This window comes from Rhipicephalus microplus, chromosome 3 (assembly GCF_043290135.1).
Source record: "Rhipicephalus microplus isolate Deutch F79 chromosome 3, USDA_Rmic, whole genome shotgun sequence".
Classification (NCBI taxonomy): domain Eukaryota; kingdom Metazoa; phylum Arthropoda; class Arachnida; order Ixodida; family Ixodidae; genus Rhipicephalus; species Rhipicephalus microplus.
In genome coordinates, this window is record NC_134702.1 from 109,404,690 (window position 1) to 109,427,875 (window position 23,186).

At 45.3% G+C, this 23,186-nt stretch overlaps 1 pseudogene; it reads right to left on the reverse strand.

Moving 5' to 3' along the window:
* Window positions 1–17,918: 17,918 nt before the first annotated feature.
* LOC142802899 (uncharacterized) lies at window positions 17,919–19,483 on the reverse strand (annotated as a pseudogene).
* Between the last annotated feature and the right edge of the window lie 3,703 nt (window positions 19,484–23,186).

Genomic DNA, 23,186 nt, shown 5'->3' on the forward strand with positions numbered 1-23,186 from the left:
TAAAACTTCATTTCTGCCTGTTCGCTGCCATGTAGCTTCCTTTTCGCAAAGACGACTTGAACTAGAGTCATCCAAGTTCATCTTTGCTTCTTTTTCTCGAATGACCAGGGCGTGCATGGGGTACCGTAGCTCGAGAGAAGAAGAAAACAAAAACGTGGTCGTGCAAACGGTCTCTTATTCAGCGTTTCGATCGCTGGTCGGTTTGGACGTGGATCCGTTCCTTCGCTGCCTGAGCTCCTGTTCCTGGTTCCTGTTCCTGTTCGCGTTGATCCTGTTCTGCGCTGCTGCTCACGGGTTGGAACGGCTTGAACGACGGGCGGCGGAATTGCACTTGAGTTTAACGTTTGCTTCTTTGTTGTTTTAGTGATTTTTCGGCAGTTGTTTGTGGTTTGTGCCATATGATTTTCTGAGTTCAAGCGACTCAGGCTATCTAGATGTCGGTTTCTTCGCCTGGCCAAGGGCCTTCTCCTTGGCTAGCATCTATACCGGTCAAGGATTGGCCAATTGATTCTTTTCTTTGCAGCGGGGTTATTAACGTCCCCGTGGCTTTGGTACCGACCAATGGAGGTACGATACCTATGAAGAACCCGAAGATGATTCAAATGGAGCTTCGGAAAGCCACAACACACTTTCAAAAGATCACTGAGGTCCGGCATTTCGGTCGTGGTGGTATTTTGTGCTGCTCTGCCGATCAGGAGTGCGTCCGAGAGCTTCTCGACTGTTCCGAATTTGCAGCACAGCCGGTGAGCCCGTTTATTCCAGCGCATCTGGCATGTTCGAAAGGCATAGTCCGCGGTGTAGATACGAGCCTGACCCCTGCAGAAATTCTTGAGTTATTTTCAGTAGCAGGTGCAGTGTCAGTATACAGGTGCACGCGTCTGGTTGACAATAAAAAATCACCTACCGAATCGGTCATAGTAACCTTTGCGGGAACGATAAGACCATCTGAAATTAAAGCTTGGCCTCTTATCTATAAGGTAGAGCCTCTATCCCCTAAGCCACTGCAGTGCTTGAATTGTTGGAGATATGGCCACAGCGTGAAAGGGTGCAGATCAACTGCCAGATGTCGACTATGCGGAGAAAATCACGACAGCCGTAAGTGCAACTCGACGGAAGAGAAGTGCTGTTTATGTCATGAGGCGCATCCTGCAGACTCTTCAGATTGTGAGGCGAAAGAACGAGAAGTTAAGCTGTTGGAAATTGTGGAACGCAGGCGTTGCTCCCGGAGGGAAGCTGTGACTGAATTACAAGAACGCTCGAAAGGTTACGCAAGCGTAACAGCACGACACACCACTGCTATGGATGCATCGTTAGCAAAATATATAGCAGAGGCTGTAGAGAAGGCAACGGAAAAGGCGATGGAGCGTCTTGCCAGCAGTATTATTGGAGTCGTGGCTGAATTGTTAACATCTCAGTTGACCCAAATCATTGCTTCAGTGTCTATGAAAAATCAGACTTCACAGGATTTGGAGGTTTCAAATTGTGCCGGGACAGAAAGTCCGATAGCTCCTACACGATGCTCATCTCCTAAAGCAGGACCCTCCAATAAGATACTGCGGACAGATCTAGAAACCGTATCAGATGACACTGATGAATTCACAGATATGGATGCGGAATCTCATAATTTCTTGAAGCGCGCCAGATCTCCCCTATCGAAAAAGTCTTCACAGAAATCAAAATCTAAAAAGTTCCTGTCAAAGAAAGACGTTTTGGAGAACCTCTCCAAAAAAGACTTTTTGAAGAAAGATCTTTTGGATCAAGCAGTCTCTGCGGCGGGTTTATAGAATCAAAATAGGCTCCTTAAAAGTATTACAGTGGAATTGTCGATCAATAGGGTCGGCTACCACAGATTTATTGTGTATTTCTTCGCAAATTTCCCCAGATATTATTACTTTACAAGAAACTTGGCTTACAAACGGACAAAAATTTTACCTAAAAAATTATCGCTTATTTCGTTTAGACAGACCTAGCAGAGGTGGTGGACTTGCCATTTTTATATCAACTAAATTTAGTCATAGAGCGAAGATTAACTACCTGTGCATGGATTCTAACTATGAAATTATGGTATTAGACATCACTCTGCCAGGCTGTTCCCCTTTTTCTTTTGTTAACGCATACTTTCCGGTAGGAGTACAGGACACAAGATGCTTAGATGCAATGTTAGCTTCCTGCAGGAAGGATGTAATATTAACTGGTGACTTTAATTCACACCACGTGTCTTGGGGTTTCAAGACTGATGTAAATGGAAGACGCTTGTGGGAATGGACTGTTGATAATAACTTATCTTGTGCAAATTTCCCCACTGTTACGTTTATTAGGAGACAATCAAAGTCGGCGATAGATCTGACCTTTTGCAGCTCCTCACTAAACATTTCGTCGTGGAAAACATTAGATTGCGCAACAAACAGTGACCACCTTCCTATTAGCTTTGATATTAACTTTCCCGGAATATTTTTAACTGGTAAAATTGGCTCGTTTGTAAATTATGAGCGCTTACAAAAAGACTTGAAGCCCACTTTGGTTCTTCGCAAGGACATGCAGGAAGACATTCGGGCTATGAGTCTGTGTGCGGTACTGAAAAGAGCAATAAAAAAAATCAACTTTTTCAATAACTTCAGGCACAGGCGGGTCGTTTAGCCCATGGTGGAACGCTGATTGTACAAGGGGGTATAGAAAACGAAAAGCGGCGTGGAAGCAACTTATCCACAACCAATGCCCAAAAAACTGGTGTGACTATAAATACGTGGCAGCAGATTTTAAACGCACAGTACGCAAAGCAAAAGATGACTATGACACTAACAAATTTAACTATCTTTCAAAACCATACAACAGAAAGGCGCTTTTTAGATTTTTGCGTTCCAGAAAAATGATACCACCATCAGACAATACTGATTCTTCAATTCTATCGCCTAGCGAACTCACTGAAATCTTAGAAAATGTTGCTAAAGGATTAGAAGAAAGATTCAGATCAACAATGCCAAGACACATAGTAAAGCCAATTGCAGGGGAGGAGTTCAACGAGGTGACATTAGCGGAACTAGCGGGTGTAGGGAGGCACTTACCTCCTACAGCACCTGGACCAGATGGAGTAACTTCAGCAATGATAAAAGTACTATATGACATTTCCCCACATGAACTCTGTAATATGGTTAATTACTCTTTGAAAACTTCTTGGATACCGGCGGATTGGAAACTTTCCAAAATAATTCCGATACTTAAAAAACAGGGGCTTGGGTATACACTTGACAATGTGAGGCCAATTTCTCTTACATCTAATTTGGTTAAACTAACTGAAAGAGTTTTGAATGCACGTGTGATAAAATACATTGAGGAGAAATCAATATTGAACCCCAGTCAAATTGGTTTTAAATCGGGATGCTCCATATGGTGTGCGCACGCGGATTTGGAGAGTCGTATACAGTTGGCTAGGCGTAGAAGAGAGTATTGTGCATTAGTTACTCTGGATTTGGCCAAGGCGTATGACAAAGTGGAGCATAAAATACTAATAGAGCAGATGGAAAGGTCACACTTACCAAAATACATGACATCATGGGTAGCAGAGTTTTTAAGGGAGAGAGAGTTTTATTGCTTTCAAAGGGGTTGTTTTTCTAACAGATATCGACAATACCGTGGCGTACCACAAGGTGCAGTGCTCTCACCGGTGTTGTTTAACATCTTCCTCAGTTCGATTCCAACACATAGCGATATTCATTTATATCTTTACGCAGATGACATTGCTTTCTTTGCGACAAACAGTGATCTGCAATTACTTTATCAGACATTACAGAATTACCTAAACATGATAGAGGAATGGCTTCAAAAAATTGGAATGTCTCTAAATGTAAACAAAAGCGCGCTTCTAGCGTTCTCGTTCAGGGATCCTGTTAAAATCTCCTTGATGTATGGCACAGAGCAGATTCCCCAGGTGGATTCATTTAAATACTTAGGCATCATATATAACAGCTCGTTAAATTGGAAAAGCCACATCGATCACATTGCGTCCAAAGCAACACGAGCCATGGGGTGGTTACGCAAGCTCAGCAACATAAAAAGGGGGTTGCGAAGAAATACATTGGTAATGGTCTATAAAATGTACATTCGTCCTATCATGGAATTCGGCTGCGTCTTATTTTCGGGCAGTGCGACATATAAAATGAGACCGCTAATACTATTAGAAAGGGAGGCCTTACGACTGTGCCTTGGACTGCCCAAGTTTGTTGCTAACAACGTGCTATACATGGAAGCGCGTCTACCGTCATTGTTAAATAGATTCAAAATGCTTACTATCCAAACATTTTTAAAACTATACACTGTGCCCCAGAGAGCATCCTTTTATGCTTTTATTAAAGAACCAAGTTTATTTTTTGAAACTTGGTGGTCACGATTCCACTGCCCACAGATCTTGTTCGTTCAAGCGCTGCTAGAACCACTGAACGTCAAAATAAAACATATTTTCACAACAAGAGACGTTAACTTAGATCTTATGATAGAATTTGAGAATATTTATCCCTCTAACGCAAAGCAAATGCCATTTCAATATTTAAATGATCGGCTGCAGGATTACTTGGCGCATTTGAACTTGAACAACATAATTGCGACCGATGCATCCGTATCAAATGAAAAGGCTGGGGCAGGTATCTTCTCACGTTCCCTTGACTGGTCCTTTTCGGTTAGACTCCCAGATTACACACCAATATTCATGGCAGAAATATTTGCTATTGTACTGGCACTACGGAAACTTCCTTTGGGCGAATCGGAAGCAGTCGTAATTACAGATTCTTTTTCAGTATGTGCTGCTCTGTCTTCAGAAGCCAACTTAACACTTATGCACATGTTTCGACAACTCATACCGACAAACTTGAAAAAACTGCAGCTCTTATGGGTACCAGGTCATCGTGGCATATATCTCAATGAGATGGCGGATGCACTAGCCACAGTATCTCTTAGCGGTCCCATTATCCCGATTTTGCCTGATACGGCTTACGCGACAGCAATAAGGTTTAGAAACCTCTGTTTGCGTGAATACGACTGCTACTCATTGGATAAATATCGAGATTTCGCACATCTAAGATGCCGCTGGAATAGACAGTGGTGTGCAACACGGCACTTGGAAGTTACTTTTACAAGATTGCGTTGCAGAATTCCTCAACTGAATTATTATTTGCATAAAGTTGGTCTAAAGGCGTCACCTTTATGTCAGACTTGCCAAAAAATGGAAACGATAGATCACTTCTTTTTGTTCTGTCGCCGGTATTCTCATCAGCGGAAAAGATACCTGGTAGCTCCACTTGAAAAATTGGGATTAGAATTAAATGTGGCAGTAATTTTGTCGTTTGGCAGCATCAAATTCGGTTATAGCCACAGGGACGTCTGCTCTGCGGTATTTGAATACATAATTGAAACAAAGCGATTGCCATGTTAATCTGCCTATATATGTATATATATGTATGTGTGTGTGTGTATGTGTATGTGTATATATATATATATATATATATATATATATATATATCATCATCATCATCATCAGCCTGACTACGTCCACTGCAGGACAAAGGCCTCTCCCAAGTTCCGCCAGTTAACCCGGTCCTGTGCTTGCTGCTGCCAATTTATACCCGCAAACTTCTTAATCTCATCTGCCCACCTAACCTTCTGTCTCCCCCTAACCCGCTTCCCTTCTCTGGGAATCCAGTCAGTTACCCTTAATGACCAGCGGTTATCCTGTCTACGCGCTACATGCCCTGCCCATGTCCATTTCTTCTTCTTGATTTCAGCTATGATATCCTTAACCCCCGTTTGTTCCCTAATCCACTCTGCTCTCTTCTTGTCTCTTAAGGTTACACCTACCATTTTTCTTTCCATTGCTCGCTGCGTCGTCCTCAATTTAAGCTGAACCCTCTTTGTAAGTCTCCAGGTTTCTGCTCCGTAGCTAAGTACCGGCAAGATACAGCTGTTATACACTTTCCTCTTGAGGGAAAGTGGCAAACTACCTGTCATAATTTGAGAGTGCTTGCCAAATGTGCTCCACCCCATTCTTATTCTTCTAGTTACTTCAATCTCGTGGTTCGGCTCTGCGGTTATTACCTGCCCTAAGTAGACATAGTCTTTTACAACTTCAAGTGCACTATTACCTATGTCGAAGCGCTGCTCCTTGCCGAGGTTGTTGTACATTACTTTCGTTTTCTGCAGATTAATTTTAAGACCCACCTTTCTGCTCTCCTTGTCTAGCTCCGTAATCATGAGTTGCAATTCGTCCCCCGAGTTACTCAGCAATGCAATGTCATCGGCGAAGCGCAGGTTACTAAGGTATTCTCCATTGACTCTTATCCCTAACTGTTCCCATTCTAGGCTTCTGAAAACCTCCTGTAAGCACGCGGTAAATAGCATTGGGGAAATTGTGTCCCCCTGCCTTACACCCTTCTTGATTGGTATTCTGTTGCTTTCTTTATGAAGCACTATGGTAGCAGTTGATCCCCTGTAGATTTCTTCCAGAATGTTTATATATACTTCATCTACGCCCTGATTCCGCAGTGTTTGCATGACGGCTGATATTTCTACTGAATCAAACGCTTTCTCGTAATCTATGAAGGCTATGTATAGGGGTTGGTTATACTCTGAGCATTTCTCTATTACCTGATTGATAGTATGAATGTGGTCAATTGTTGAGTAGCCTGTTCGAAATCCTGCTTGTTCCTTTGGTTGATTGAATTCTAATGTTTTCTTTACTCTGTTAGCAATTATCTTTGTAAATAGCTTGTATACTACAGAGAGCAAGCTGATCGGCCTGTAATTCTTCAAGTCCTTGTCATCTCCTTTCTTATGTATTAAGATGATGTTAGCGTTCTTCCAAGACTCTGGTACTCTTCCCGTCAGGAGACACCTCGTAAACAGGGTGGCTAGTTTTTCTAACACAATCTGTCCTCCATCTTTCAGCAGATCTGATGTTACCTGATCCTCACCAGCAGCTTTGCCCCTTTGCATGCTCTCCAAAGCTTTCCTGACTTCTTCTATCATTACTGGTGGGGTGTCATCTGGGTTACTGCTAGTTCTTATAGTATTAAGGCCGTGGTTGTCACGGCTACTGTACAGATCTCTGTAAAACTTCTCTGCTATTTTAACTATCCTATCCATATTGGTAGTTATTTTGCCTTCTTTGTCCCTTAGTGCATACATCCGACTTTTGCCTATCCCAAGTTTCCTCTTCAATGCATTGACACTTCCTCTGTTTTTCAGAGCGTGTTCAATTCTCTCCATGTTATACCTTCTTACATCGCATACCTTACGTCTATTAATCAACTTCGAAAGCTCTGCCAGTTCTATTTTGTCTGTTGTACTTGACACTTTCATGATTTGACGCTTCTTAATTAGGTTCTTCGTATCCTGGGAAAGCTTGCCAGTGTCCTGTCTAACTACCCTGCCTCCAACTTCCACTGCACACTCCGTAATGATACTCGTTAGATTATCATTCATTGTATCTACGCTAAGGTTCGTTTCCTCACTAAGAGCCGAGTACCTGTTCTGCAGCGACACTCTGAATTCCTGTACTTTCCCTCTCAGTGCTAGCTGATTGATTGGCTTCTTGCGTATCAGTTTCTGTCGTTCCTTCTTCAAGTCTAGGCGAATTCGAGACCGTACTATTCTATGGTCACTGCATCGTACCTTGCCAATCACTTCCACATCCTGCACGATTCCAGGTTGTGCACTCATTATAAAGTCTATTTCGTTCTTATTTTCGCCATTAGGGCTCCTCCATGTCCACTTGCGGTTTTCTCGTTTTCGGCAGAAGGTATTCAAAATCCGTAAATTATTGCGTTCTGCGAATTCTACTAGTAGCTCTCCTCTGGCGTTTCTAGTACCGATGCCATAATCTCCTACTGCCTGGTCTCCAGCCTGCTTCTTCCCTACCTTTGCATTAAAGTCGCCCATCACTATAGTATACTGTGTTTTTACCTTACTCATGGCCGATTCCACGTCTTCATAGAAGCTTTCAACTGAAGCGTCATCATGGCTGGATGTAGGCGCGTAAGCCTGTACTACCTTCATCTTGTATCTTTTATTCAGTTTAATTACGATACCTACCACCCTTTCATTAATGCTATAGTATTCCTCTATGTTGCCAGCTATGTTTCTGTGAATTAGGAACCCCACTCCCAGTTCTCTTCTGTCTGCCAAGCCCCTGTAGCAAAGGACGTGCCCATTCTGTAGCACCGTATAGGCCTCATCTGTCCTCCTAACCTCATTGAGCCCTATTATATCCCATTTAACACCCTCTAGCTCCTCGAATAGTACAGCTAGACTTCCCTCACTAGATAAGGTTCTAGCATTAAACGTTGCCAAGTTCAGGTTCCAATGGCGGCCTGTCCGGATCCAGAGATTCTTAGCACCCTCTGCTGCGTTGCAGATCTGACCGCCGCCATGGTCAGTTGCTTCGCAGCTGCTGGGGACTGAGGGCCGTGAGTTATCTATATATATATATATATATATATATATATATATATATATATATATATATATATATATATATATATATATATATATATATATATATATATATATATATATATACCCACCATTACCTCTGTCTCAAATCGCATCTGATGGCCTGCATCGCTCCCCGCTCAGATATACTCCTTTTTCGATTTTCGGCTTTCCTTTCTATATTTTTTTAGCCCAAAATTACGTTTTCTTTGAAAAACCATTAGCCTTTTAGTTAAGATCCTGCCGCCCGGTTCTTGGCCGATCCCCCTTTGTGGGTGTGCGCCAGAGTGTCAAGGATCATCATCATCATCATCATCATCAATTATTCAGCGATTGTGCAATTGTCGCGTTCATTGAAGCTCCCTACGTTCGTGAGGCCAGCGTATATCGAAGTCAGTCGATAGTGCTCTAATATTCATCATGGGTGAGTCGTGGGCTATATATACATTTCCGTTTATGATCTCAACTAGTAGACTTCGACCTAGCTGCCAATCACGAAAATGAACTCGTTGTTGATTTGATAACCATAATGGTTACGGTCATCGCGGCGGCATAGTACTATAAAGAGATAATTATTGTTTCTGTGTTCATAAGCGTTTGATGACGCAAGCTTCACTGTAGAACATTTACATTCACTTGAGCCAAGTGCTCTAGAACCTCCTTCTGTGTGATTTTATGAGCATGTATGTTTTGTATGAAAGTAAATAAACTGAAACTGAAACTTGCGCAGCCGGCACTGCTCATGGCTCTTCAAAAGCTTAATTATGAACTCACATAAATGCACGACAAGCATGAATATGAATTCAGGAAATGGAGCGTATGCAAACTATAAAACAAATGTAATGTTAGGTATATTGAACAATAATACAGTACGTTTTATCGGACTGCAGTTGGTGTGAGAAAACTATATTAGTTCACAAGCTGTCGGTTTAACCACGCGTGAAAATATGAACACACAAAATGTGACAGTAAAATTCCAATTGATCATTGTATACAATCCGGGATCCCAGTCAAATGTGCGCAGGCCGAAAACAGGCTCGTACTAACTTCCATGTGTGCACTCTTTTTACAATGCTAATTAGTGCTAAGAAGTATTTCTCAGTTTTGTTGCTGTTAACTTTCGCAGGAGTGTTTTTCCCAGAATATTTAATAGAATTTTTACGCTATAATTTTTGGCGCTATGTGGCGATAGCGGTACAATTGACATCGGTCGCGTCCATTCTCGCCAGATGATAAATATGACCATTGTGACGTCACGATACATTTTCTTTCGCCGAGCGGCACTGTACCGATGGTTCGTTATCGTTCGGTATATCGTAAACAGATGTGTAACTTTGTGAACGGAAAATAAGCAGCAGCTGCCGCCAGCTCATCCACGTTATTATATCAGTCTGAAGTCACCTGTCATTGCGCGTGGTTATAACACACCGGCTTAAATCTGTTACTACACCATGGGAACGTCAGCATGGGGAAGATGGAAGCTTGCGATAAAAAAAAATGCGTAAACAAAAGCTCTGTGCTCTAGTTGACGTTTCAACAAACGGCCATGTATTCACCAATTGATTGATGTGTGAGGTTTACCGTCCCAAAACCACCATATGATTACGAGAGACGCCGCAGTGGAGCGCTCCGGAAATTTCGACCACCTGGGGTTCTTTAACGTGCACCCAAATCTGAGCACACGGGCCTACAACATTTCCGCCTCCATCGGAAATGCAGCCGCCGCAGCCGGGATTCGAACCCGCGACCTGCGTGTCTGTAGCCGAGTACCTTAGCGACTAGACCACCGCGGCGAGGCATGTCTTCATCAAGGCTAGAACAAAACACTTCTGTCCTAGAAGGCAGTCCACTTGTCGGACTGTCGGCACGAGCATACAACCCCTGTTTACGCATTTTTTTCAATACTACACCATATTACTCGATGGTCTTCACATAATGCAATTTCATGTTCTTTTCATTACTATAGAGTAACATAGAAACATATCATTTTGCAGACACTACGAGCACTGAACAAAGTACCACGACAATATCGTTAAACACAACTACTGAACGTAAGTCAAATATCACCCACTACTTAATGATTCCAGTGCGGATTGCGTATAGACGGCAACCTTACCGGGTAAAGCACCATACTTCGCAGTGTTCACTCATGCTTTTACCTTTTAACATTCCGCACTTTGTTCGATTCTGTTTTCGTCCGTAACGCATGCGTGTTGAAGTGGTTGCCCTGCTTCTATCTGCTCTTCTTCTTCACGCCAGAACGTAGAGCGGCTCTTGTCTCTTTATTGATTAACTAGCCGTTTAGTAACGGCATTAGGTTGTCTTACAGAAAGGAGACGATATATCGAAATGCGTTTCATTCTGCCATTCTTATCTCTGTTGTTTTGGCCCCCCAATACCATGACTTGGTCCTAAACCTTGCGTAGTGGACTGACTGAAAACATCAGCCTTTCTGCCCATGATATTCTTTATCTATCTATCTATCTATCTATCTATCTATCTATCTATCTATCTATCTATCTATCTATCTCAAGTGAGCCCGCACACGTGACATGACCATGAAGGCGGAAGCCTTTCCAGTGGAGGCCTTTTCAAAGCAATGCTGTATGAGCTTCCTCGTTGCCTTCTTTCTGATGGCGCCGTTCACAACTGCTCCAACTTGAAGTCGCTTATTGTTTCTTAACAGCATGGTCATAGTCTTTGTTCTTATCGAAAGTTCTCGAGCAGTTCAGCATGCAGCATGCGACTGCTTTGCGAGGCATGATCGCTGCAGACAAAGCACAAAATATGCTTCTTCTATGGGGAACACGGGAGTATTTGCATGTCTGTGACGTCGCATGAATCATCTTAGCTCATGCTTCAAGAATGGAAGCGCAAAAAAAATACAAGGAATGTTTAACGCAATGAAACATTAAAAAATAACGCATGACTCCGTCGTTGGGGGCCAAAAAAGCCGGATAAACAAATTTTTAAAAGCATTTTTATCCGATCTACAGTTAGCTTCACTTGTGTCCAGTACAAAGGTGAACTAAAATATTTCACGGAGAACGATTCTACACGCAAGCTATTGATTCTTTTGGAGAGAAGCTCCTTAGTCCATCCCTCTGCCGTCGCCGTCGAAGCTCCCTGCGCCGAGCAAGCGCACCGAGCAACACAAGAGGTGCACGCTCCCGGCAGATGGCATGCGCTGCGCCACGCACACTCGCACACTTACTCGTTCAATTGTTCCCGCCATCGAACGCAGCAAGCCTCTCCTCGCCCGCTCAGCACCTACCACCTTCGTGAAAGCCAGCAGCGACATCAGGCCCATAGTCGTTTACTCCTATTTCTAAGCAGCTTCACTCATCGGTTTTACTCGTACACACAGTAACTGCCAGTATTTATTTCTAAGCACGCATTTAGGTTACATTTCAAGACAGTTGATTCAAATTTTCTATAGAGCGTTTGTCAATATTGTCTTCTCCATTTTTTTAGAAACCACAACTAGCTCCAGATCGGCCATCATAGACCCGTACACGATCCCAAAAGGTACAGCAAACATTCACTAGTATATATATGCCTTACGATGTCACGCACTTATGCTCATATTTTCGGTATTCCTGTTTTTTCTCGATCACAATCAGAGGGGTGGTAAGTATTCTCGTCGAACGTGCATGACAAGTCACCTTTCGGCATGCTATAGCTCTGGGGCTACATATTCGTAATCATTACAGCAATTACATAATTAGAAACAAACACGGCCAGATGGACAATTAAGAAGAGGCAGGTGTTTACACCAATCACAAAAATATTATGGGCCTGCCGAAATCACTCGAACAAAACAAAATACCCGGAATACTGTGGTATGTGTTGGGTTCTAAAGGACTTTCTGTAAAAACTTCAGTTGCGCTCCTCCCATACCTTCTTGCAATGTCTCAATTTAATTTTATGTCACTGTCATTCCTCCTGTTTTAATATTACGCGTATGTATATAGCTTTACCAAAGCTGTGTAGAAAAAATTGAACATGATATGAGTGCTTCAGGGCTGTCCTTGGATGACAATTTGTTTTACATTTATTGCGATGGCAACTGTATCGAAAGTCCACGTGCATTTGCCGCCGTGATGCTTTGTATAAACTCTAAATCAGCAACATTACCCCACTCTTTGTATGTTGTGTGTGCTCGTGAAAGCGTTGGAGGGATGCCGCCTACCGGTGATCTACCGGAGAGTAAACACGCAAGCCGACTTCCTTCGCACCAAAGGCGCATGGAGATAGAGACCGGAGGTGGTAGGTGTGGCTGTGTGGCTGGTTCCGTGAATGTGCCTTTGACCTAGCGGGTGTGGTAACCCGCTGGGGTGCGACCCCATTCCGACTTGGTATCAGCGGATAGCTCGTAGCTCCGTAAGGGTTATAGTCACTTCACAGAGTCCACGTTTCTGCCATAGACAAGACGAAGGTCCCTTCACACGGTGCAGTGGTCACGTTTCATAAAGGTGCGAGGTGCTCGCCTTACTGCGTATAACATTATAATTTGTTGCTATCTCAATAATTGCTTCGCCCAATTAACGAAACTGCAACTCATTTAACGGCGGAGCTGTGTGAGCTTGGAGAATTCTCGTTAGTCATAAACAAAAAAAATCATCATAAACCAGAACGCACTCACTTATCCTGTTGTTCCTCTTATTTTTCTACTTCACAGAACAAGCATGCTGATTTGTCCGGTGTGTGATGCAATAAGTCTGGTGGGCAAATAACGAGTACAAAGAGAGCGCAGAGCAAAAGTACACAAAAAGAAAATAAGCGAAGAAAAATCGAAGAAGTATAGAGGAAAATAGAACGAAGCAAGACATAGCAAGATACAGAAGGGACGGGAGGCTGTCATGTGTATGCGCGCTTCGATCAACTGAACACACAAGTTGTGTGTGTGTGTGTGTGTGTGTGTGTGTGTGTGTGTGTGTGTGTGTGTGTGTGTGTGTGTGTGTGTGTGTGTGTGTGTGTGTGTGTGTGTGTGTGTGTGTGTGTGTGTGTGTGTGTGTGTGTGTGTGTGTGTGTGTGTGTGTGTGTGTGTGTGTGTGTGTGTGTGTGTGTGTGTGTGTGTGTGTGTGTGTGTGTGTGTGTGTGTGTGTGTGTGTGTGTGTGTGTGTGTGTGTGTGTGTGTGTGTGTGTGTGTGTGTGTGTGTGTGTGTGTGTGTGTGTGTGTGTGTGTGTGTGTGTGTGTGTGTGTGTGTGTGTGTGTGTGTGTGTGTGTGTGTGTGTGTGTGTGTGTGTGTGTGTGTGTGTGTGTGTGTGTGTGTGTGTGTGTGTGTGTGTGTGTGTGTGTGTGTGTGTGTGTGTGTGTGTCCTCAGTCTCATTTGCCTCTTGTGTCCACTCACTAATATCGCAGGTGTTCCCCTGCTGCGTTCTTCTTCACTGCTGGAGTGGTGCTGCTCTTCCTCGTCGGGTTCACGCTCTTCGTGTTCGTAAGCGGTAAGCGCTTATCGTCACGCTGCGAACCTTTACATCACCTTGCAGGCATTATTGACGTGGAGCACCGCAAACGTTATTTTTATCATATCAGGCCCATATTACACAACCTTTTCCCAGTCACGGTAGTGAATTACTACATTCATCAAAAGATTACGACACAGTGGATTGAGTGATGCATGCTATCGATCTGTGTCGTAGAGCAGCTTATGCCTTTGGGAAACGCGTGCGCACTATTCGGGTCGAATTCTGAAAGTACTGTTCGCAGTTATTTGCCACCGGCGAGCGGCCGGATTACCTAATATACCCAGCCCTAGAAGACCGTAATTTTATCTAGCGAAAAAGAATTCAGGCTCAATGCATTTTGCTTAGTACTGGCCTTAATTAGGAGCAAAGAGTTGCTTTCAATATTTCACGTGTGCATCAGAAGATGCAGATCTTCACGCTTCTTGTTAAAATATTAATTAAATTCACGAATGTTGCGAGAGTCAGAGAGCTTTAGTTAGCAATTATTGTTTCTGTATATATAACTAATTGCTGCAACCACACTTGAATTTGGCATGAATCACTTTTGCAAGCCGTCACGGAATGACGTCAGTATCGAAGTTGATGCCTACGAATCGATTGCCCGGAAATTTTCTCTGGTTTGTTAAGGACGAGCGCAGTTCCAGGAGTTCGTGGCGCGCTTCAAAAGGAGTACTGACACGACTTCCTATCTTCGCTACGGGGACGTTTCTTTTTTTTTTTTATTTCCGTGGCATGTAGTGTTAACGCTCTTTATGCACAGGAGCTATGAAACATGTATAACATATTTTAGTTTGACGTTAACGTTTTCGTCTCTCAGCATCTGCAAGACAACGTCACCACAACGGACATTATCACGGCGATTCAACACAGTTCGTTGGATCTGTGAACTCCGTGACTTGGATGCGGCCGAAATAACTGCCGGAGCAGTGAAATGTCAATTCATCCTACGTATTTAACGTTCAACGCGTAAAACTGACGGTAATCTTCAAAGCACTGGAAGAACTGGAAGAGTTGCAGCTTCCATGTGAATCAGACCTGCGTCATATACTCTGCGTACACGCCGCTGCATGTGGTGCCACCCCCTCCGTGCCGAAACCAAAAGTGGTTTTCTCAAAATTGCCAGGACACGGTAATCAACAAACCTTCAGTTTTGAGCTAAAAGTAGAAGTATGGCGTCTATTATACCTGTAAGTATAACGAAAATGAACTGTGACGGAATATTTAATTACAAAACGAGCCCTAGAAGTACCCGGCTATACAACTGCCCACTGCCGGCGACCGACACTTTGTCATGGCGTGTGTGATGTCCTGTGCTTCTTTAAATGTAGACGTCGTCACCTACCCAAGTTTTAGATACTGCAAATTGTTCACTTTTGAATTCCGAGCTGAGAAAAGCGGAAATACCTTCATTGTACGCGCCAAGAAACAAAATCGTTGGCCGGAATACAGATGCTCGCAAAGCAAGCGGATTGTTACGTCGCAGCTCGCGAGTGCGTCCTAGTTTACGGACTTTCAGGTCGGTGACGTGTTTGTTCAAAGCATTTGTTGTAAGTTAAAGGGGGAAAAGAATGCGTCATCGCCTTGAGTGCGAGGGATGAAACGCGAGCGCTCTCTAGTGCTGCGATTCCCTATGCGCGAGTGTGGCTCACTGTATAGTGTTCGCAGACTATGGCGGAACGTATACAGTGGCACCCAATGCCAAGAAGCAAATCTTCTTTAAAGGCTGCTCTTAATTTAAGTTTGTTAGCGTCCTCTATTCCGCTTTTGGTAAAATTTAGGGTGTCGCCGGTATGGCCGTAAAAAAGGTGAAAATTGATAGAAGACACAACACACAACTCACGCACTGTTAAGAAAATGTAAACAAAAGAAGGCTGTATTTAATTAAAAAAACTAGGTTACAATTATTACTCGCGCAACCGTTCAATTCCGCACATCGCACAACGCACAACCGCTCAAGTCGCTCGCAATTCGCAGACTCTTGTTCGCTCGCCGTTCTCGCTGCGTCTCTGGCTCCTCCCGCGCTTTCTCGTTTTCTTCTCTCGACCGCAGATCCGAGCACACATACGCGCACGCTGACACAAACGCGCACGCACCACACACACACACACACACACACACGCACACGCACGTGCACAAATTGTTCCACGAAGTCAGTGGTAGAGGTCCGTCGCTTAGCCATTCGGGGAAACAGAGTCGAACGTCCCACAGGCCACGGATGCACAAACGGACATGTTTCTCTCTTCTTGCACCCGAACTGGCAAGGTGCATTAAAGCGGGCCGCCGCCTTTGTGCTGACCCGGCGCCCGCAGGTCTGGGAGGCTCGCCGATTGCTGTTGCCCGTAAACAAGCAGGACGGCCCCCCCTCGAGTGACCAACGGACACTCGCACGGCACAACACACGCAAAAAGAAAGAAATAAAACAAAACTTGGAAGATTTGAGGCAGTCGCGTACACTCGGTCGTCCTGACAGTCATTAACGTCCTCGTTAATGGAAAAAAATCATAAACAAACCCACACGCCAATACACAAACAGAACTGTTTCCTTCGTCGAAGAAGACAAGAAAAAAAACTGTTTAAGTACGCACAGTTCACTCGGTAAATCCCGGCACACACTGAAGTTCTCACAGACGCCAACGCAACTATGGCGCACTCGCATAGGGATGGGTCTTGGCGCAGCTACGGGCCGAACGTCTCAGTCGCTGCACCTCACATTCGGGGGCGTCCGACTCCTCCGCAGACTCTCCGTCGTCATCAAGGTGTGAATGCGGATGGGTCGTTGTCCAGCACTTCAACTGCGACACGTGCGCAGTTGTCGCGAAGCGGCTCGCCCTTGTTTCGTCAAGGTCGGCAACTCGATACGTGTCAGCTGGCAACACTGCCGTGATTACAAGGGGACCCCTATATTTTGGCTGGGCTTTGGCAGGCCTTCCCGTCTGTTCTGGAGCCCTCGTCATGAAGACCACGTCGCCGACACTGTACATTTTAGCCGGGAAGTGGCGTTTGTCGTAAGCGACCTTCATCTTCTTCTGCTCGCTCACGAGGCGCTGCCGTACACGTTCGCGCAGCCCGCCGGGCTCCTCCCACTCTGACGCTTTAGATTCAACCAAGCGCTTCAGTGCCACGCTGTGAAATTCTGGTCGATAACCGTGTAACATCTCGAAGGAAGTCTTCCCGGTCGTCTTGTTTACAGCGTTGTTCAAGCTGCACTCTGCCTCACTGAGCTTTTCGTCCCAATCTCGCTGCTCTGTATCGACCATCGATGTAGTAATGACTGGGCTCGCATACTCGGAATGTGTCTCAGTTCCGATTCCCTCTCTTTTCCGCTCTCCGACGATGTCACGTATAGCCTCTCGCTTTGCTGCATTCGTGCGGTAGGGCCGAACAGCCACGGGTGCTCTACCAGGTATCTCCTGTATGTCCATCGAAAGGGCAGATGTGCAGCCAAGTTCGCTGAGATTGGCGGCGAAACAATCCCGGTACTCATTTAGGAGGCACGCGAGCTCACGACGCTGCTCCTCTGTTACGGAGGGGTCAATTTTAATTTCCTCGCACCCGATCGGCCGTCGCGCCTCCGTAACCAGAATTTGTTCTGGCTTCGCCGTGCTGCACTTCTCTCTGCACTCATTTATTTCCTTCATCTCGCAACCTGGGATGTCCACCTCTGTCGCGTGGCCAAGTCTTTGTCCTTTACGTACAACCATGTCATCATTTGCGCTCGTAAGCACCGGCACAGTAACCTCTCCGTCCTCCATGTCAACAAGAATTTCGCACCCACAGTTGTTGAATAGCACTGCACCAGTGACGTTAGACTGCGATGACAGTCTCACCCAATTTATAACATTGGCCTGCAGTGGGGTCTCTTCAGCAGTTTTCAAACGTAATTTCGGACATGAAACGAAGGGTTCGAGATGTGAGAATGGGCACTCGTCTCTATGCCAGAATTGCAAGCTGCCGCCCAGCCTAGCGTAGGTCACATATGGCAGTTCGGTAAACGTGCGACCGACAAGCAAATCGACCGACTGGGCCTCGTCAGGTACAACAAGTATCTGTATATTCTTGCCAACGACGCCATCTATCAGCAAGTCGGCCCGGCACCTGCCAATCGCACGAGCAGCTGGAACTCCCTGGCTGCCGAAACCATACAGAGCTGTCGCATCTTCCAGCACTTCCGCTCCACACCGCACCGCCGCTGATTCGCGCAGTAAGCAACCGGAACTGCCTGTGTCTATCATGCCAATCAAAGTCTCATTGCCATTCCATTTAACGTGCTTCAAAAGCACGCCAGGGTCAATTTTCTCTCCAGACACAGCGTTCGTCTCATTTTTGGGGCCTTTTGCTTGGCAGTGTTTTTAGGTATGCCCAGTCCTCCCACATTTTAGACATTTTTCTATTCGTCTTTCCTCTGGGCAATCCCGCGAAATGTGTCCGAATTTAAGACAATTATAACATTTTCGCTCACAGTTCTGATTTGTGATAGGTGGTCGCTGGTCCCACCTGTCGTACCCGGACGCACCCTGCAGCGGTGCCTTGGGTGCAGGTTGCATACGAGGTGCATCGCTTGTCCCTCTTCGCTCAGCCGCTGTCCCGAAGCGTTCCCGTCGCTCACGGTCGATCCGCTCAAATTCCTGAATGTCGTGCAACAGGTCATCCGCGTCTTCATGCGACCTTCCGAGAAGCATTGTGCATAATTCCCGCGATCGGAGACCGATCAGCACCTGCTCCCTCGTATCACAGAAATCTAAGTGCGCCTCTCTGCAAAGGCGCACCTTCTCGTGGAAGTACGCAGCCGTGTTCTCATTTCGCTGCTGCATTCGCTCTTGCATACGCCTCCATCTCTCCGCCGCCCGTGTCTGGCTGTAGAAAGTCCGCCCGAACATCCGCTCGAAATCGTCCCATGATGAAATTTCGGCAGCTCTCGAACGGTACCAATCCTTTGCGGCGCCGACCAGGTGACACTTGGCAGTTTCGAGAAGGAATGGCGTTGGCCACCGGTGAAGCGTAGCCGTCTGGCGTAAACCTTCCATCCATTCCCGGGCTGCTGACGCGCAACCATCACCGGAAAAGTCTGGAATATTTCTGCTCAAATCGGGCATCACCTGAAACGTGTTGATGGCCGCCTGGTGTGGAGCCCCCGACGACTCCGGCTGAGGCAGCCGCCGCAGCAGGTCCGCCAACAAGCGGTCTTTCTCGCGCAAAGCGTCGAAAAGTTCCCGCTTGGTGAGCCCAGCACAGTCGTCGTCATCACGGTGACCACTCTCCCCCGGCGATGATCCGTCCAGCATGGCTGATGTTAGCTCTCTGTAAGTGCACGCTCACTGGAAGTCCACCATTGCTTTGTTCTCGCACTGACGCAATCGCACTCCTCGCTAAGGTTTTTCAAACTCGTTCCGAACGTTTTCTAAAATCGGTCAAATCCCACTTCTGATGAATGTTAGCGTCCTCTATCCCGCTTTTGGTAAAATTTAGGGTGTCGCCGGTATGGCCGTAAAAAAGGTGAAAATTGATAGAAGACACAACACACAACTCACGCACTGTTAAGAAAATGTAAACAAAAGAAGGCTGTATTTAATTAAAAAACTAGGTTACAATTATTACTCGCGCAACCGTTCAATTCCGCACATCGCACAACGCACAACCGCTCAAGTCGCTCGCAATTCGCAGACTCTTGTTCGCTCGCCGTTCTCGCTGCGTCTCTGGCTCTTCCCGCGCTTTCTCGTTTTCTTCTCTCGACCGCAGATCCGAGCACACATACGCGCACGCTGACACAAACGCGCACGCACCACACACACACACACACACACGCACACGCACGTGCACAAATTGTTCCACGAAGTCAGTGGTAGAGGTCCGTCGCTTAGCCATTCGGGGAAACAGAGTCGAACGTCCCACAGGCCACGGATGCACAAACGGACATGTTTCTCTCTTCTTGCACCCGAACTGGCAAGGTGCATTAAAGCGGGCCGCCGCCTTTGTGCTGACCCGGCGCCCGCAGGTCTGGGAGGCTCGCCGATTGCTGTTGCCCGTAAACAAGCAGGACGGCCCCCCCTCGAGTGACCAACGGACACTCGCACGGCACAACACACGCAAAAAGAAAGAAATAAAACAAAACTTGGAAGATTTGAGGCAGTCGCGTACAAGTTGGCCAATAGCAAGCTGCCCACTCTTCGACGTCACACAGCGGGCGCTGGCAGCCCCGAAGAGAGTTAGAGCAGATATTTGTAATGGAACAAATCACCTGAGAAAGTGGTAACTGTGCTACGTTTTGGAATTCTCTCACACGGTTACATGATTTGGCCGACATTTTCAGTAGCAGTGTCTGCTATACGTGACGCATGCTTTATCGCCAAGCCCGAGGAGTGATTTATGACTCCTGGAATGTCTATTAGCAATGACTGTTGCGACCCTCGATGCATGCATAAATAAAAACAGTTTACGCATATGCGTTGTCTATAGCGCATTCTGTCTGCCCTACTCGCAGCAAATACGGGCAGTGCGCCCGGACTGGAAGTCACGGCCGAGCCCGAGCCGGAGATCGAGCGAAGGGACATCGAGCGACGAGACACGCCTGTCGTTCAACGCCCAGAGGACCACTCCAAGTCCCACAAAAGAAAAGTGCCTATGACCTATCCCAAGGGTAAGTATACGAGTCTGTACCGCCTCTTCACCTAATGGCTGCGACTTCGGACCATGAGATAGCAAGATACTCGCGTACAACAATAGAAAACACACTTTCTTTTTTTCTTTGTCCATGAATATATGCAATACGGCAGAACTTGGCAGTTGTAAGAATGCCATTTCTTTTACTTTGGTGAATACACGAGCAAGGAGGCAGTCGGTTGCGTTTCTGTCGGACGGCAACTTAAGTTTTCCTGGAGACAGAATGTGATGTTAACCTTAAATGTGTACAAGTGAAAAGCAAAATTTTAATTCTTACGTTTGGTCGACGACCATTGCTTATTCTCACTTATCACGAAACACTTCGTTATTAAACAATTCTTGAGGAACAAAGCTGCAAGATTTGTGAAACTTCAAAAAATTCATTTCATCATTAATAGATGCATCTTTAAGTAACTGCCGAAAGCGTTGTGAATGTATTCTGAGTGCATCGTCAGCACCGGGTATACACCGATTTTAATGATGTGGCTATGACCATCCTCTCCAACCAGACTGCTTTGCCTATAGATATTTCATGCTTACCCCCGATTACGGAAGTGTCCGTCTCGGCGGTGCAGAGGTTATGGTACTCGGCTGATGACCTGAAGGTCACGCGTTCTCATTTCGATGCAGGCGAAATGTTTGAGGCTTGTGCACTGTGGAATTTCAGTGAGCATTAAAGAACACCGAATGGTCGAAATTTCCGGTACCCTCACTACGGCGTGCCCTCATAATCATCATCACGGTTTCGGGTCGTTCAACTTCAAACGTTAGTGTTTCATATACGGCAGGGCCAGCATTTTTTTTTTCATTCCCTGACAGGGCATTCCATCTCATCTAAACCACTGCTTTTTTTTCATTCATTCAAATATGGTATTTAGGAGCCCCTATTCGTCACCATAAATCTTTACATGACTATGCACCAATTCTCACTGTTATAAAGCAGCCTAATACTTTCCCAAGACCAAATGGTTTCTAAATTTTATATAATCTGCTGAGACTGGCCATTGCCAGTGCAGTCCAAGCATCAGACGCAGTCGTATATCATCGCCATGCTTTGCAGTAACGTTTCAATGACATCGGGTAGGCGACACGTAACTTTTCAAAGTTCAAAGGTAACCAAAGCTCAGCACCCGATATCTTGCAAGAATATTATGCCTAGTCTTAGCATGATAGAAACTCCGTGAGACACGCAATCGATCGCAAAATCGAACGCTAGTTGCATCGCATATTCCTTCATTACGGGCGAACATGTTTTCAAGAGCAATGCAGCTCGCTGCAGTTATTCAATGGTACCTATTTATGGAATTTCGCGTACGGGTCACACAGTGTGAAGGAAAGTTTATACTTCTTCTGCTGCCTGAATTAAACTCGGAAAGCCTTACCTACCATGTGAAGCTAATAATTTGAAGTTAACTTGCAAACTGTTGCCCAATTTTAAAGGGGCCCTGCAACACTTTTTGAGCATGGTCAGACAACGCTACCGATCGGTAGTAGAAGCTTCCGACAACACGCGATCCAAAAATCGTAGCGTGGGACACAGCCTACATGTCACAATAAATGATCAAAGCCATCTAAAAATTGCTTTTTTTTTCTCGGCAAGTGACGGAGCAAGCTCCAAAATCACTCGCAGAAGGCCATCCATCAGCCTTTGGCTGATTTGAACATGGCGCACTTGGTCGTTACAAGGATCGCCATGGGAGGCCGCGACAATAGTATCCACGCGTGCATGTGCTATCGCAATAAAAAAAGCCATGTATTCTAACAAAAAAAATGAAAAAAACAGCTCAAGGTCACGAAACTCACGTAACGCATTTTCTTTGTCCATGCCATTCCCTCCTCTTAGCTTCCAATGCTTTCGTCGGGACGAGAAAAGGGAGAATGCGATTACCGCGTGCAAAAAATCTTTGTAACTCTACTCCTCCTGGAAGGATTCTTAAAATTTTTGCGGCATTTAATTCATGAGACAATAAGCTATTTCAGTGAATTCATTCTATGGTTACTTGAAAAGTGTTTCAGGACCCTTTTATTTGAATTCTCTATTATTTCATGAATTTTTCATTCCTCTATGCAACACAGTTGATTCATTATTAATAACTAATCATGTGCCATGTATGAAGCGGATTGAATAGTCTGACGTGGAAGGTGCAGAAACTACGCTAATGCGTTTCTTGACAATAACTGCTCCACTATTTTTTTTCTGATTCGTCGAACTTTAGGGTGTCATAGTCCATTTCAAGCAGTCAGATAATTTTAGCGTGTATTAGAAATCATATTTGAACTACAAGCGTTGTGCATCACCAGGTTACTCGGCAACTGGCCCCGTATTTTTCATGGCGGACGACCAGATCTATACATCTCGGTGTTGACGCCTTATAGAACTATCCACCTAGTAAATTTCTCGTGTATTTTTTAAAACTAAAAGATTGTAGCCGGAAGAAGCAACCAGAGACATCTGTACCATCTTAGCTGAAAGGGTAGTGGCAGAATATTTTTTCGTAGTCGTCTTTTTTGTTGGTTTTGCATCAAATGAATGGCCACACACTAATGAGCCTAGCAAATCTGCCTGTAATTGTAATTGCCC